Source organism: Eubalaena glacialis, chromosome 15 (assembly GCF_028564815.1).
Source record: "Eubalaena glacialis isolate mEubGla1 chromosome 15, mEubGla1.1.hap2.+ XY, whole genome shotgun sequence".
Lineage (NCBI taxonomy): Eukaryota > Metazoa > Chordata > Mammalia > Artiodactyla > Balaenidae > Eubalaena > Eubalaena glacialis.
In genome coordinates this window covers 66,680,454-66,694,710 of record NC_083730.1, presented here as the reverse complement: position 1 = coordinate 66,694,710, position 14,257 = coordinate 66,680,454, and the positions used below count along the sequence as shown (strand labels likewise).

Sequence of the window (14,257 nt, the reverse complement as noted above, 5' to 3'; positions counted from 1 at the left end):
GTTGCGGTGCACGGGCTTCTCATTGCAGTGGCTTCTCTTGTTGCGGAGCACGGGCTCTAGGTGCACGGGCTCAGTAGTTGCAGCACGTGGGCCCTAGAGCACTGTCTCAGTAGTTGTGGCACACGGACTCAGTTGCTCCATGGCATGTGGGATCTTCCCCGACCAGGGATAGAACCCGTGTCCTCTGCACTGGCAGGCAGATTCTTAACCACTGCGCCACCAGGGAAGCCCCTAAATCAGACTCTTGAAGAAGGTAAACAGGTGGCGCATCAGCTGCCTGAGCTAAGCATGACAGTGACCACGAATGACGGGGCCCTGGGGAACCCTTTAAATCCCACTGAGTCCATCACTATGTCCCACACAGAGCCCCGGTGACCATGACGGTTGGAAATCAATTTGACTTTGTGATGGACGCGGGAGCCACTTACTCAGTTTTAAATACCCAGTTTTCTAAACTTTCTTCTGAGACTGTTAGTAACTGGGGTGTCAGGAGAAACCTTCAAAAAGCCTTTTCTCCAGCTGCTAGACTGTCAGGTGGAGCATACCTTTCTGTACGAGATTTACTAACTAAATACCAGGATTACCTTTACACCTGGACGAATGGACATTGAAGCATCACAAGAGCAGGCTCTCAACCCCCAAAGAGAACAGCCTGCAGCCACTGGGAAAGATATCCTGCAGGAGGTGAGTCTGGAGGTGTGGGGTGTGTGTGGGCAGGAGGCTGCGCCTATACGGGTTAGGCTCTGTCCTGGAGCAAAAATTCCAAACTTAAAGCCCTTCCTATGAAAGGAGCCGGCAAAGTGTGGAATTCAACCCCTGCCTTCCTGGAATATGACTTAATACACCCCTGCTGGTCACCTTATAAGACTCCACCTTTACCAGTCCAGAAACCAGGCACAGGTGGATATCAGTTTGTACACCACTTCAGAGCAATGAATCAAATTGTAGGAAATACTCATCTCTAGACCCTAACACTGCTCACTACTTTGTGCAGAGATTTGTTGGTTTACCCTATTGGATTTGAAGGACTTTTTGTTTTTTTGCATAACCTGAGTTTTGAATCCCAAGAGTTGTCTGCTTTCAAATACAAGATACAAGAGTTAAACACAAGTACTGCTGGACAGCACTTCCTCCGGGATTTAACAATCTCCCCTCAAGATTGGGAGAAATCCTGACCACAAGTGTGAGGGATCCCACCTAAATGAGGGAGCCCCCAGGATGTGGATGATACTCTGATGGCCAGTCCGACAAAGGACGCCCGAGACCAGAATACAGTTTTGACGGAACTTCCTGGTTGAAGGAGGCAGTAAGGTGCCCAAGAAAAAAGCACAGAGCTGTCAGCCCTCTGTTAGACACTCAGGTTTTGAACTCACAAGGACAGACAGCTGCTCCTTGATGGAGGGAAGCTCTCGCCAGGGTTGCTGTTCCCACCAAGAAACAACCACGGGGGCTCCTGGTGATGACCGGGTTAGGTCCCACTTGGATCTCCAACTTCTATGTTGTAGCAAAACCCCTTTAGGAAGTTTTTTTTGTTTGTTGTTTTTGTTTTTTTGGATTTTTTTGGCTGCACCAAGTGGCTTGCAGGATCTTAGTTCCCTGACCAGGTATGGAACCCGGGCCCACGGCAGTGAAAGCGCCGAGTCCTAACCACTGGACCGCCGGGGAATTCCCTAGGAAGTTCTTAAAGGGGGAGACCATGACCCTTTAGACTGAAGTCTTGGAAGGATAACCATCCTGAAGACCAGCTCCATCCTTCCTGGACTGGACCTTGGGTGGTGGTCCTCATGACCCCTTCCTCGGTGAAGTTGAAGGGACACAGATATCTCCGGGCTGGCAAATGACTCCCTAGCCATCTTAAGTTGGTTCTCAAAGAGAAGCTGCGTAGGGTTTCCCTGGTGGCACAGTGGTTAAGAATCTGCCTGCCAATGCAGGGGACATGGGTTCGAGCCCTGGTCCAGGAAGATCCCACATGCCGCGGAGCAACTAAGCCCATGAGCCACAACTACTGAGCCTGCGCTCTAGAGCCTGTGAGCCACAACTACTGAAGCCCGTGAGCCTAGAGCCCATGCTCCGCAGCAGGAGAAGCCACCACAATGAGAAGCCTGTGCACCTCAACGAAGAGTAGCCCCCGCTCGACGCAACTAGAGAAAGCCCGTGCAGCAACGAAGACCCAAGCAGCCAAAAATAAAATAAATAAATAAATTTACTTTTAAAAAAATGCTGTGAGCAAGAAATGAAGGTGTAGGGATTGATGCAGAGTTGACTTTGGTAAAGTGAAACTCTTTAGAAGGCAATTTTTTTTTTTAATTGAAGTATCATTGGTTTACAGTGTTGTGTTAATTTCTGCTGTACAGCAAAGTGACTCAGTTATACATATATATATATTCTTTTTTATATTCTTTTCCATTATGGTTTATCCCAGGAGTTTGGATATAGCTCCCTGTGCTATACAGTAGGACCTTGTTATTTATCCATCCTATATGTAATAGTTTGCATCTGCTCATCCCAAACTCCCAGTCTATCCCTCCCCCAACCCCCTCCCCCTTGGCAACCACAAGTCTGTTCTCTATGTCTGTGAGTCTGTTTCTGTTTTGTAGATTGGTTCATTTGTGCCATATTTTAGATTCTACATATAAGTGATATTATATGGTATTTGTCTTTCTCTTTCTGACTTCACTTAGTATGATAATCTCTAGTTGCATCCATGTTGCTGCAGATGGCACTATTTCATTCTTTTTTATGGCTGAGTCATATTCCACTGTGTAAATATACCACATCCTCTTTATCCATTCATCTGTTGATGGACATTTAGGTTGTTTCTGTGTCTTGGCTCTTGTGAATAGTGCTGCAATGAACATCGGGGTGCATGTATCTTTTCAAATTATGGTTTTCTCCAGATATATGCCCAGGAGTGGGATTGCTGGATCATATGGTAAATATATTTTTAGTTTTTTGAGGCACCTCCATACTGTTTTCCATAGTGGCTGCACCAACTTACATACCCACCAACAGTGTAGGAAGGTTCCCTTTTCTCCACACCCTCTCCAGCTTTTGTTATTTATAGACTTTTTAATGATGGCCATTCTGACTGATGTGAGGTTGTACCTCAGTGTAGTTTTGATTTGCATTTCTCTAATAATTAGCGATGTTGAGCATCTTTTCATGTGCCTATTGACCATCTGGATGTATTCTTTGGAGACATGTCTATTTAGGTCTTCTGCCCATTTTTCTATTGGGTTGTTTGTTTTTTCGTTATTGAGCTGCATGAGCTGTTTGTATATTTTGGAGATTAAGCCCTAGTCAGTTGCATCATTTGCAAATATTTTCTACCATTCTGTAGGTTGTCTTTTCATTTTGTTTATGGTTTCCTTTGCTGTGCAAAAGCTTGTAAGTTTGATTAGGTCCCATTTGTTTATTTTTGCTTTTATTTCTATTGCCTTGGGAGACTGACCTAAGAAAACACTGGTATGATTCGTGTCAGAGAATGTTTTGCCTATGTTCTCTTCTAGGACTTTGATGGTGTCACATCTTATTTTAAGTCTTTAAGCCATTTTGAGTTTATTTTTGTGCATGGTGTAAGGGAATGTTCTAACTTCGTTGATTTACATGTGGCTGTCCAACTTTCCCAGCACAACTTGCTGAAGAGACTTTTTCCCATTTTATATTCTTGCCTCCTTTGTCAAAGTTTAATTGACCATAGGTGTGTGGGTATATTTCTGGGCTCTCTATTCTGTGCCATTGATCTGTATGTCTGTTTTTGTACCAATACCACACTTTTGATTACTGTAACTTTGTAGTATTGTCTGACATCTCGAGGGTTATACCTCCTGCAGCTTTTTTTTTTTTTTTCCCCTCAGGATTGCTTTGGCAATTCTGGGCCTTTTATGGTTCCATATAAATTTTTGGATTATTTGTTCTAGTTTTGTGAAAAATATCATGGGTAATTTGATAGGGATCATGTTAAATCTGTAGTTTGCTTTGGGTAGTATTGCCATTTTAACAATATTAATTATTCCAATCCAAGAACATGCGATATCTTTCCATTTCTTTGAAGCCTCTTTAATTTCCTTTATTAATGTTTTATAGTTCTCAGTGTATAAGTCTTTCACCTCCTTGGTCAGGTTTATTCCTAGGTATGTTTTTTTTTTGGTGCGATTTTAAAAGGTATTTTTCTTTTTTACATTCCTTTTCTGATATTTCATTGTTAGTATAAAGAAATCTTGCTACTTTGTTGAATTCATTTATCAGTTCTAGTAGTTTTTGTGTAGAGTTCTTAGGGTTTTCTATATATAGTATCATATCATCTGCATACAGTGACAGTTTTACCTCTTCCAGAAGGCAATTTAAATACCTTGCTAGTTGCCAGAATGACTGTTCTTTTCTCTTGTGATGTTTTCTTTGTTTCTAACCTCCCAGGCTTGGAAAGACAATTCAATGATTCGGATTTCTTAAACTTTGGCAAAAACAGGTCATCTCTCTAGCTGTTGAATTTGTCATCCAAAACTTCTTTCTGTATTTGATCATGCTGACCCCTTGACTGTGACTGTCACTCATTTTTCAACCATCCCTAACGTCCTTGACTTCAGAGGTAACATATCAGATTAGGCTCATCACCTGTCCCATTTTTCCTTGACGAAGCTGAAATTCGGTTCTCTCCTTGTGTCCTCAGATAAAAATAAATAGTCCTGGTGTGTGTACCCCCCGTCAAGGTCATACTTGATTAGGATATTGTAGGAACGGTTCTTATTTCCCCAGCTTAAGTCCCTTCTATATTTAATACCTAAGTGTTTCAGCCAAATGAATAATGATCCAGATGCTCCAACATGTAAAAAGGTAAGACACTGATCCCTGCCTGAGTGTCCTAGATAAAACCCATATGTGTGTGTGTATATATATGTGTGTGTGTGTGTGTGTGTGTGTACATATATATACGTGTGTATATATATATGTGTGTATATATGTGTGTGTGTGTGTTTGTATATAATTTTTTTTCTTTGGCCGTGCTGTGCAGCTTGTGGGATCTTAGTTCCGCCACCAAGGATTGAACCCATGCTCTTAGCAGTGAAAGCGTGGAGTCCTAACCACTGGACCACCAGGGAATTCCCTAAAATCCCTATAAGTAAGAGCCTAAATTTTAAAAATTAATTAATTAATTAATTTTTATTTTTGGCTGTGTTGGGTCTTCTTTGCTGCACATGGGCTTTCTCTAGTTGCGGCGAGTGGGGACTACTCTTCGTTGCGGTGTGCGGGCTTCTCATTGTGGTAGATTCTTTTGTTGCGGAGCATGGGCTCTAGGCACATGGGCTCAGTAGTTGTGGCTTGCAGGCTCTAGAGCGCAGGCTCAGTGGTTGTGGCACACGGGCTTAGTTCCTCTGCAGCATGTAGGATCGTCCTGGACCAGGGATTGAACCTGTGTCCCCTGCACCAGCAGGTGGATTCTTAACCACTGTGCCACCAGGGAAGTCCCAGTAAGAGCCTAAATTTTAACAATATATCTGACATTCTGTGTGCCCCCTTGGGGTGCACTTTGTGGTTATTTTTTGTTTCTTTGGCCACACTGCGGGTCATGCAGGATCTTAGTTCCCTGACCAGGGGTCGGACCCACACCCCCTGCAGTGGAAGCACTGAGTCTTAACCACTGGATGCCAGGGAATTCCCCTGTCTGTGGTTTTGATGACCAAGTTTGGGTCTATGAATGCCTTAACAGCTGGCCTGAGGGTGGTATGTTTACTGGGATCAAAATGTTAACTTGAAACCAGACAAGAGAATATTCTCAAATGAGTGCTAAACAGTGTCATTCCTCAAACCCCTGTTAGGTCTACACCGCTTGTCAGCAGGAAGTGGCCAGAGTGGCCATTGTCCATCTTCCTCAAGGTTGAGAAACAATCAAAAATGGTCAGTGGGCTGAACCTGTGTATAATCAGTCAAATCTATTCCACCTGTCATCACTCATCAATGCCATTTTAAGACTGCGTGCCCTGATTCACAGAAAGATAGACAAGATGAAAAGGAAGAGGGCTATATACCAGATGAAGGAACAAGATAAAACCCCAGAAAAACAACTAAATGAAGTGGAGATAGGCAACCTTCCAGAAAAAGAATTCAGAATAATGATAGTGAAGATGATCCAGGACCTTGGAATAAGAATGGAGGCAAAGATCGAGAAGATGCAAAAAATGTTTAACAAAGACCTAGAAGAATTAAAGAACAAACAAACAGAGATGAACAATACAATAACTGACATGAAAACTACACTAGAAGGAATCAATAGCAGAATAACTGAGGCAGAAGAACGGATAAGTGACCTGGAAGACAGAATGGTGGAATTCACTGCTGAGGAACAGACTAAAGAAAAAAGAATGAAAAGAAATGAAGGCAGCCTAAGAGACCTCTGGGACAACATTAAATGCAACAACATTCGCATTATAGGGGTCCCAGAAGGAGAAGAGAGAGAGAAAGGACCAGAGAAAATATTTGAAGAGATTATAGTCAAAAACTTCCCTAGCATGGGAAAGGAAATAGCCACCCAAGTCCAGGAAGCGCAGCGAGTCCCATACAGGATAAACCCAAGGAGAAACACGCCGAGACACATAGTAATCAAATTGGCAAAAATTAAAGACAAAGAAAAATTATTGAAAGCAGCAAGGGAAAAACGACAAATAACATACAAGGGAACTCCCATAAGGTTAACAGCTGATTTCTCAGCAGCAACTCTACAAGCCAGAAGGGAGTGGCACGATATACTTAAAGTGATGAAAGGGAAGAACCTACAACCAAGATTACTCTACCCGGCAAGGATCTCATTCAGATTTGATGGAGAAATCAAAAGCTTTACAGACAAGCAAAAGCTAAGAGAATTCAGCACCACCAAACCAGCTCTACAACAAATGCTAAAGTAACTTCTCTAATTGGGAAACGCAAGAGAAGAAAAGGACCTACAAAAACAAACCCAAAACAATTAAGAAAATGGTCATAGGAACATACATATCGATAATTACCTTAAACGTGAATGGATTAAATGCTCCAACCAAAAGACACAGGCTTGCTGAATGGATACAAAAACAAGACCCATATATATGCTGTCTACAAGAGACCCACTTCAGACCTAGGGACACATACAGACTGAAAGTGAGGGGATGGAAAAAGATATTCCATGCAAATAGAAATCAAAAGAAAGCTGGAGTAGCTATACTCATATCAGATAAAATAGACTTTAAAATAAAGAATGTTACAAGAGATAAGGAAGGACACTACATAATGATCAAGGGATCAATCCAAGAAGAAGATATAACAATTATAAATATATATGCACCCAACATAGGAGCACCTCAATACATAAGGCAACTGCTAACAGCTATAAAAGAGGAAATAGACAGTAACACAATAATAGTGGGGGACTTTAACACCTCACTTACACCAATGGACAGATCATCCAAAATGAAAATAAATAAGGAAACAGAAGCTTTAAATGACACAATAGACCAGATAGATTTAATTGATATTTAAACCCATTCTCCAGGATAGATCACATCTTGGGTCACAAATCAAGCCTCAGTAAATTTAAGAAAATTGAAATCATATCAAGCATCTTTTCTGACCATAGCGCTATGAGATTAGAAATGAATTACCGGGAAAAAAACGTAAAAAACACAAACACATGGAGGCTAAACAATACGTTACTAAATAACCAAGAGATCACTGAAGAAATCAAAGAGGAAATCAAAAAATACCTAGAGACAAATGACAATGAAAACACGACGATCCAAAACCTATGGGATGCAGCAAAAGCATTTCTAAGAGGGAAGTTTATAGCTATACAAGCCTACCTCAAGAAACAAGAAAAATCTCAAGTAAACAATCAAACCTTACACCTAAAGGAACTAGAGAAAGAAGAACAAACAAAACCCAAAGTCAGCAGAAGGAAAGAAATCATAAAGATCAGAGTGGAAATAAATGATATAGAAACAAAGAAAACAATAGCATAGATCAATAAAACTAAAAGCTGGTTCTTTGAGAAGATAAACAAAATTGATAAGCCATTAGCCAGACTCATCAAGAAAAAGAGGGAGAGGACTCAAATCAATAAAATTAGAAATGAAAAAGGAGAAGTTACAACAGACACCGCAGAAACACAAAGCATCCTAAGAGACTACTACAAGCAACTCTATGCCAATAAAATGGACAACCTGGAAGAAATGGACAAATTTTTAGAAAGGTATAACCTTCCAAGACTGAACCAGGAAGAAACAGAAAATATGAACAGACCAATCACAAGTAATGAAATTGAAACTGTGATTAAAAATCTTCCAACAAACAAAAGTCCAGGACCAGATGGCTTCACAGGTGAATTCTATCAAACATTTAGAGAGGAGCTAACACCCATCCTTCTCAAACTCTTCCAAAAAATTGCAGAGGAAGGAAAACTCCCAAACTCGTTCTATGAGGCCACCATCACCCTGATACCAAAACCAGACAAAGATACTACAAAGAAAGAAAATTACAGACCAATATCACTGATGAACATAGATGCAAAAATCCTCAACAAAATACTAGCAAACAGAATCCAACAACACATTAAACGGATCATACACCATGATCAAGTGGGATTTCTCCCAGGGATGCAAGGATTCTTCAATATACGCAAATCAATCAATGTGATACACCATATTAACAAATTGAAGAATAAAAACCATATGATCATCTCAATAGATGCAGAAAAAGCTTTTGACAAAATTCAACACCCATTTATGACAAAAACTCTCCAGAAAGTGGGCATAGAGGGAATCTACCTCAACATAATAAAGGCCATATATGACAAACCCACAGCAAACATCATTCTCAACAGTGAAAAACTGGAAGCATTTCCTCTAAGATCAGGAACGAGACAAGGATGTCCACTCTCACCACTATTATTCAACATAGTTTTGAAAGTCCTAGCCACGGCAATTAGAGAAGAAAAAGAAATAAAAGGTATACAAATTGGAAAAGAAGAATTAAAACTGTCACTCTTTGCAGATGACATGATACTATACATAGAGAATCCTAAAAATGCCACCAGAAAACTACTAGAGCTAATCAATGAATTTGGTAAAGTTGCAGGATACAAAATTAATGCACAGAAATCTCTTGCATTCCTATACACTAATGATGAAAAATTTGAAAGAGAAATTATGGAAACACTCTTATTTACCATTGTAACAAAAAGAATAAAATACCTAGGAATAAACCTACCTAGGGAAACAAAGGACCTGTATGCAGAAAACTATAAGACACTGATGAAAGAAATTAAAGATGATACCAACAGATGGAGAGATATACCATGTCCTTGGATTGGAAGAATCGATATTGTGAAAATGACTATACTACCCAAAGCAATCTACAGATTCGATGCAATCCCTATCAGATTACCAATGGCATTTTTTACGGAACTAGAACAAATCATCTTAAAATTTGTATGGAGACACAAAAGACCCCGAATAGCCAAAGCAGTCTTGAGGGAAAAAACGGAGCTGGAGAAATCAGACTCCCTGACTTCAGACTATACTACAAAGCTACAGTAATCAAGACAATATGGTACTGGCACAAAAACAGAAACATAGATCAATGGAACAAGATAGAAAGCCCAGAGATAAACCCACGCACCTATGGTCAACTAATCTATGACAAAGGAGGCAAAGATATACAATGGAGAAAAGACAGTCTCTTCAATACGTGGTGCTGGGAAAACTGGACAACTACATGTAAAACAATGAAATTAGAACACTCCCTAACACCATACACAAAAATAAACTCAAAATGGATTCGAGACCTTAATGTAAGACTGGACACTATAAAACTCTTAGAGGAAAACATGGGAAAAACACTCTTTGACATAAATCACAGCAAGATCTTTTTTGATCCACCTCCTAGAGTAATGGAAATAAAAACAAAAATAAACAAATGGGACCTAATGAAACTTCAAAGCTTTGGCACAGCAAAGGAAACCATAAACAAGACGAAAAGACAACCCTCAGAATGGGAGAAAATATTTGCAAATGAATCAATGGAAAAAGGATTAATCTCCAAAATATATAAACAGCTCATTCAGCTCAATATTAAAGAAACAAACAACCCAATCCAAAAATGGGCAGAAGACCTAAATAGACATTTCTCCAAAGAAGACATTACAGATGGCCAAGAAGCACATGAAAAGATGCTCAACATCACTAATTATTAGAGAAATGCAAATCAAAACTACAATGAGGTATCACCTCACACCAGTTAGAATGGGCATCATCAGAAAATCTACAAACAACAAATGCTGGAGAGGGTGTGGCGAAAAGGGAACCCTCTTGCACTGTTGGTGGGAATGTAAATTGATACAGCCACTATGGAGAACAGTATGGAGGTTCCCTAAAAAACTAAAAATAGATTTACCATATGATCCAGCAATCCCACTACTGGGCGTATACCCAGAGAAAACGATAATTCAAAATGACACATGCACCCCAATGTTCATTGCAGCACTATTTACAATAGCCAGGTCATGGAAGCAACCTAAATGCCCATCGACAGATGAATGAATAAAGAAGTTGTGGTACATATATACAATGGAATATTACTCAGCCATAAAAAGGAACGAAATTGAGTCATTTGTTGAGATGTGGATGGATCTAGAGACTGTCATACAGAGTAGAGTAAGTCAGAAAGAGAAAAACAAATATCATATATTAACGCATGTATGTGGAACCTAGAAAAATGAGCCGGTTTGCAGGGCAGAAGTTGAGACACAGATGTAGAGAACAGACATATGGACACCAAGGGGGGAAAACTGTGGTGGATGGTGGTGTGCTGAATTGGGCGATTGGGATTGACATGTATACACTGATGTGTATAAAATTGATGACTAATAAGAACCTGCAGTATAAAAAGACAAACAAACAAACAAACAGAAAGACTGCGTGCCCTCCAGGTGGCTTGGAGCCCAAACTTTAAGGTGTTTGCCCAAGTTGTTTTCAAGGACCTTGGAGTCAGCTGTGTCTAGTTTGAGCTGAGATAGTTATGACTGGATAAGACCACCCACCCTCCAAGGGGGCCTGCGTGAGTGTCCGCTCTGTGACTTTTTTTTTATGACATTTCTTTCTTTCTTTAAAAAAAAGGTTTTTTTAATGCATTTTACTTCTATGCTAACACATTATATACTTGGTGAGGTACGATCTTTAGTTCTTTTTTCTTAAATTTATTTTATTTTATTTATTTTTGGCTGCTTTGGGTCTTCATTGCTGCATGCGGGCTTTCTCTAGTTGCAGCGAGCGGGGGCCACTCTTCGTTGTGCTGTGCATGCTTCTCATTGTGGTGGCTTCTCTTGTTGCAGAGGATGGGCTCTAGGTGCACAGGCTTCAGCAGTTGTGGCGCGCGGGCTCTAGAGCGCAGGGTCAGTAGTTGTGGCACGTGGGCTTAACTGCTCCATGGCATGTGGGATCTTCCTGGACCAGGGATCGAACCCGTGTCCTCTGCATTGGCAGGTGGATTCCCAACCACTGTGCCACCAGGGAAGTCCTCAGTGACTTTTTGAACATGCAGAGGCCTGTAGTTTAGTTACACCTGCGCAAAACAACAGTCATAACACCTTTTTCCAATCACCTTTCCCCACTACTCAGACTGCCCTGCTGCTTTACTCTTCATCCCATAAGTAGCCCAGCTCCTTGCCTTAGGGGAGACAGATCTGAGGCTAGTTCTCCTCACTTGGCTACAGACCTGGGCGTCTCAGCATTTTGGTTTGCTGTGCATCAAGCAAAACGAACCAGATGCTGTATCCGTGAGGAATACGATTGTGGGGAAGGACAAATGTGAGAAAAACAGCTAAAGTCCATAACAAGAACTCAGGAAGTTGAATGTCAATGGCTGAAATGGCTGCTCAAATTCCATTCAAGGCCTAGGATCCTTTTATTTTCCATTCCACTATGTGGGTCTTTGTCCTCAATTATCTCATGGTTGCAAAATGGCTACCACACCTCCAGGCATTGCATCCAAGTTCCAGGAAGAAGAGAGGAGGAGGAAGGAGCAGTATCTCCTATCAGGAAAGCAGACTTCCCCAAAATCTGTAGCAGACTTTGTTGGTCAGAACTGTGACCATCACAGCTGTGATTGTTTTAGAGGCCAAAGTGTTGAGGTGGACATGTATTGCTCCTCACCCCAAACAAAGTCTGCCACAGGTGACCACTGCCACCAACACAGTGTCGCTCTGAAGTGCTGGGCAATGTGGGTTTTAAGAAGAAATGAAATAAAAGGCTATCTATATGAAAAGGAGAGGCAAGCTTTTTATTTCCAAGTAATGACTTTACCTAGAAAACATGATAAACCAATAAACTGTTAGAGGCCTTCTAGAATGACTCAGTAAAGCTGCTTGGTGTAAAATAAATAGACAAAAGTATACCTACAGTCAAGAGTTGTTCTATATATGTTATCACAGAGCCAATTTACAAACCCCACAAAATTAGACTGAATTTAAGAATAAATATATGAACATATATGAAGAAAACTATAAACCTTTTCTGATGGTTAGATGCAGACTTAAATGGACAGTCATTTACCACATTCTCTGATGTGAAGACCTAATATTATATAGAACTATGTTAATTCTTCACAAACTGGTCAATTCTAATCAAAATCCCAATGAGATATGCAGGGGCATGAAGAGGCTGAGTTCCGAGAAAATGAGTCCTGGGTCACCTGCAAGAATAGATTAAAAAAAAATTTTTTTAGACCTTCTTAAAATGTGGTCTCAGTCCTACCATCTATGAAAACGAATGATGGAGCAGCAATAATGGAAAAGACAGGCCTATGGACCAGTGAGGAATGCAGTTCAAGAACGATGCAGGGACCTTGGATTTTTACATCCCAGATGGATGGATTTAAGAGTTAAATGTATAATATAACCAAAAAGGGATTTAAGGAAGGGCTTTCTTAGAGCCAAGTAAAAATATAAAGAAAAATTGAATAGACCTGATTACACAGACTTCAAAAACCTCTGTACACTAAAAATGCAGTAACAAAGAAAATGTACATTCCAGACAAATATGTGTGTACATATTGCATATGTGTATTGTATATATGTGTATATATTGATATGTATGTGCATATATTGTGTATATGTGTATGTATTATATGTATACATGTGTGTATATTGATATGTGTATTTGTACTGCATATGTGTATATTGCATGTTTATATACTGCATGCGTGTACATAAAAGAATGGAATAGTGGACAAAAGATAGGACTAGACAATTCATATGAAGAGAAGAACAGTCAAAAACAGGAACAAGTAACATCCTTAAATCTATCTACTTATTTATTTATTTATGGTTGGATTAGGTCTTCGTTGCTGTGCACAGGCTTTCTCTAGTTGGTGTGAGCGGGGGCTACTCTGTTGCGGTGCGCAGGCTTCTCATCACAGTGGCTTCTCTTTTTGCGGAGCATGGGCTCTAGGCACGTGGGCTTCAGTAACTGTGGCACGTGGGCTCAGTAGTTGTGGCTTGCAGGCTCTAGAGCGCAGGCTCAGTAGTTGTGGTGCACAGGCTTAGTTGCTCCGCGGCATGTGGGATCTTCCCGGAACAGGGCTCGAACCCGTGTCCCCTGAATTTGTAGGCAGCTTCTTCACCACTGTGCCACCAGGGAAGCCCAGGAACAAGTAACATTCTTAATGTATCAAAATGGCAAATATAAAAAGTGATTGGGAATTCCCGGGCAGTCCAGTGGTTAGGACTCAGTGCTTTCACTGCTATGACCCAGGTTCAATCCCTGGTCAGGGAACGAAGATCCTGCAAGCTGTGCAGTGCAGTCAAAAAAAAAAAAAAAAAAGAAAAGAAAAAGCGTGTGTAGTTGAGGTCTATACCGATGGGGCTTTTTCTGTAGACTTACATGGTTGGAAATGCCTCACAGAGTAACTATGTGGTTTCCTTTACTCACAGGACTAGATCTGTGGAGAAGAACTACAAGACAGAGCTGCTAATAAACTGTGAGAAACCTAACAGTCAACCTTTTTTTATCTTAGGTATTGGCATATGCTAACTGTTCTAGGGTATGATAGCTTAGGAGTGAATATGATTTGAACTTAATGCATGTTTAGAGGGTGTCTAAAATTCAGAACCAGGCAGATCCATCTCCTGACCCTAAACATGGTTGTACAGTAAATTGCTTGAGGAAACTGGTTCTCAAAGACTACAGGAGGGGAATTTTTTTTTAATTAATTTTATTTATTTATTTTTGGCTGCGTT

The 14,257-nt window shown here is 40.6% G+C and overlaps 1 pseudogene; it reads left to right on the top strand.

The window, feature by feature from the left end:
- Positions 1–13,861: 13,861 nt before the first annotated feature.
- Positions 13,862–13,985, top strand: LOC133076079 (small nucleolar RNA SNORA18; annotated as a pseudogene).
- Positions 13,986–14,257: the final 272 nt, after the last annotated feature.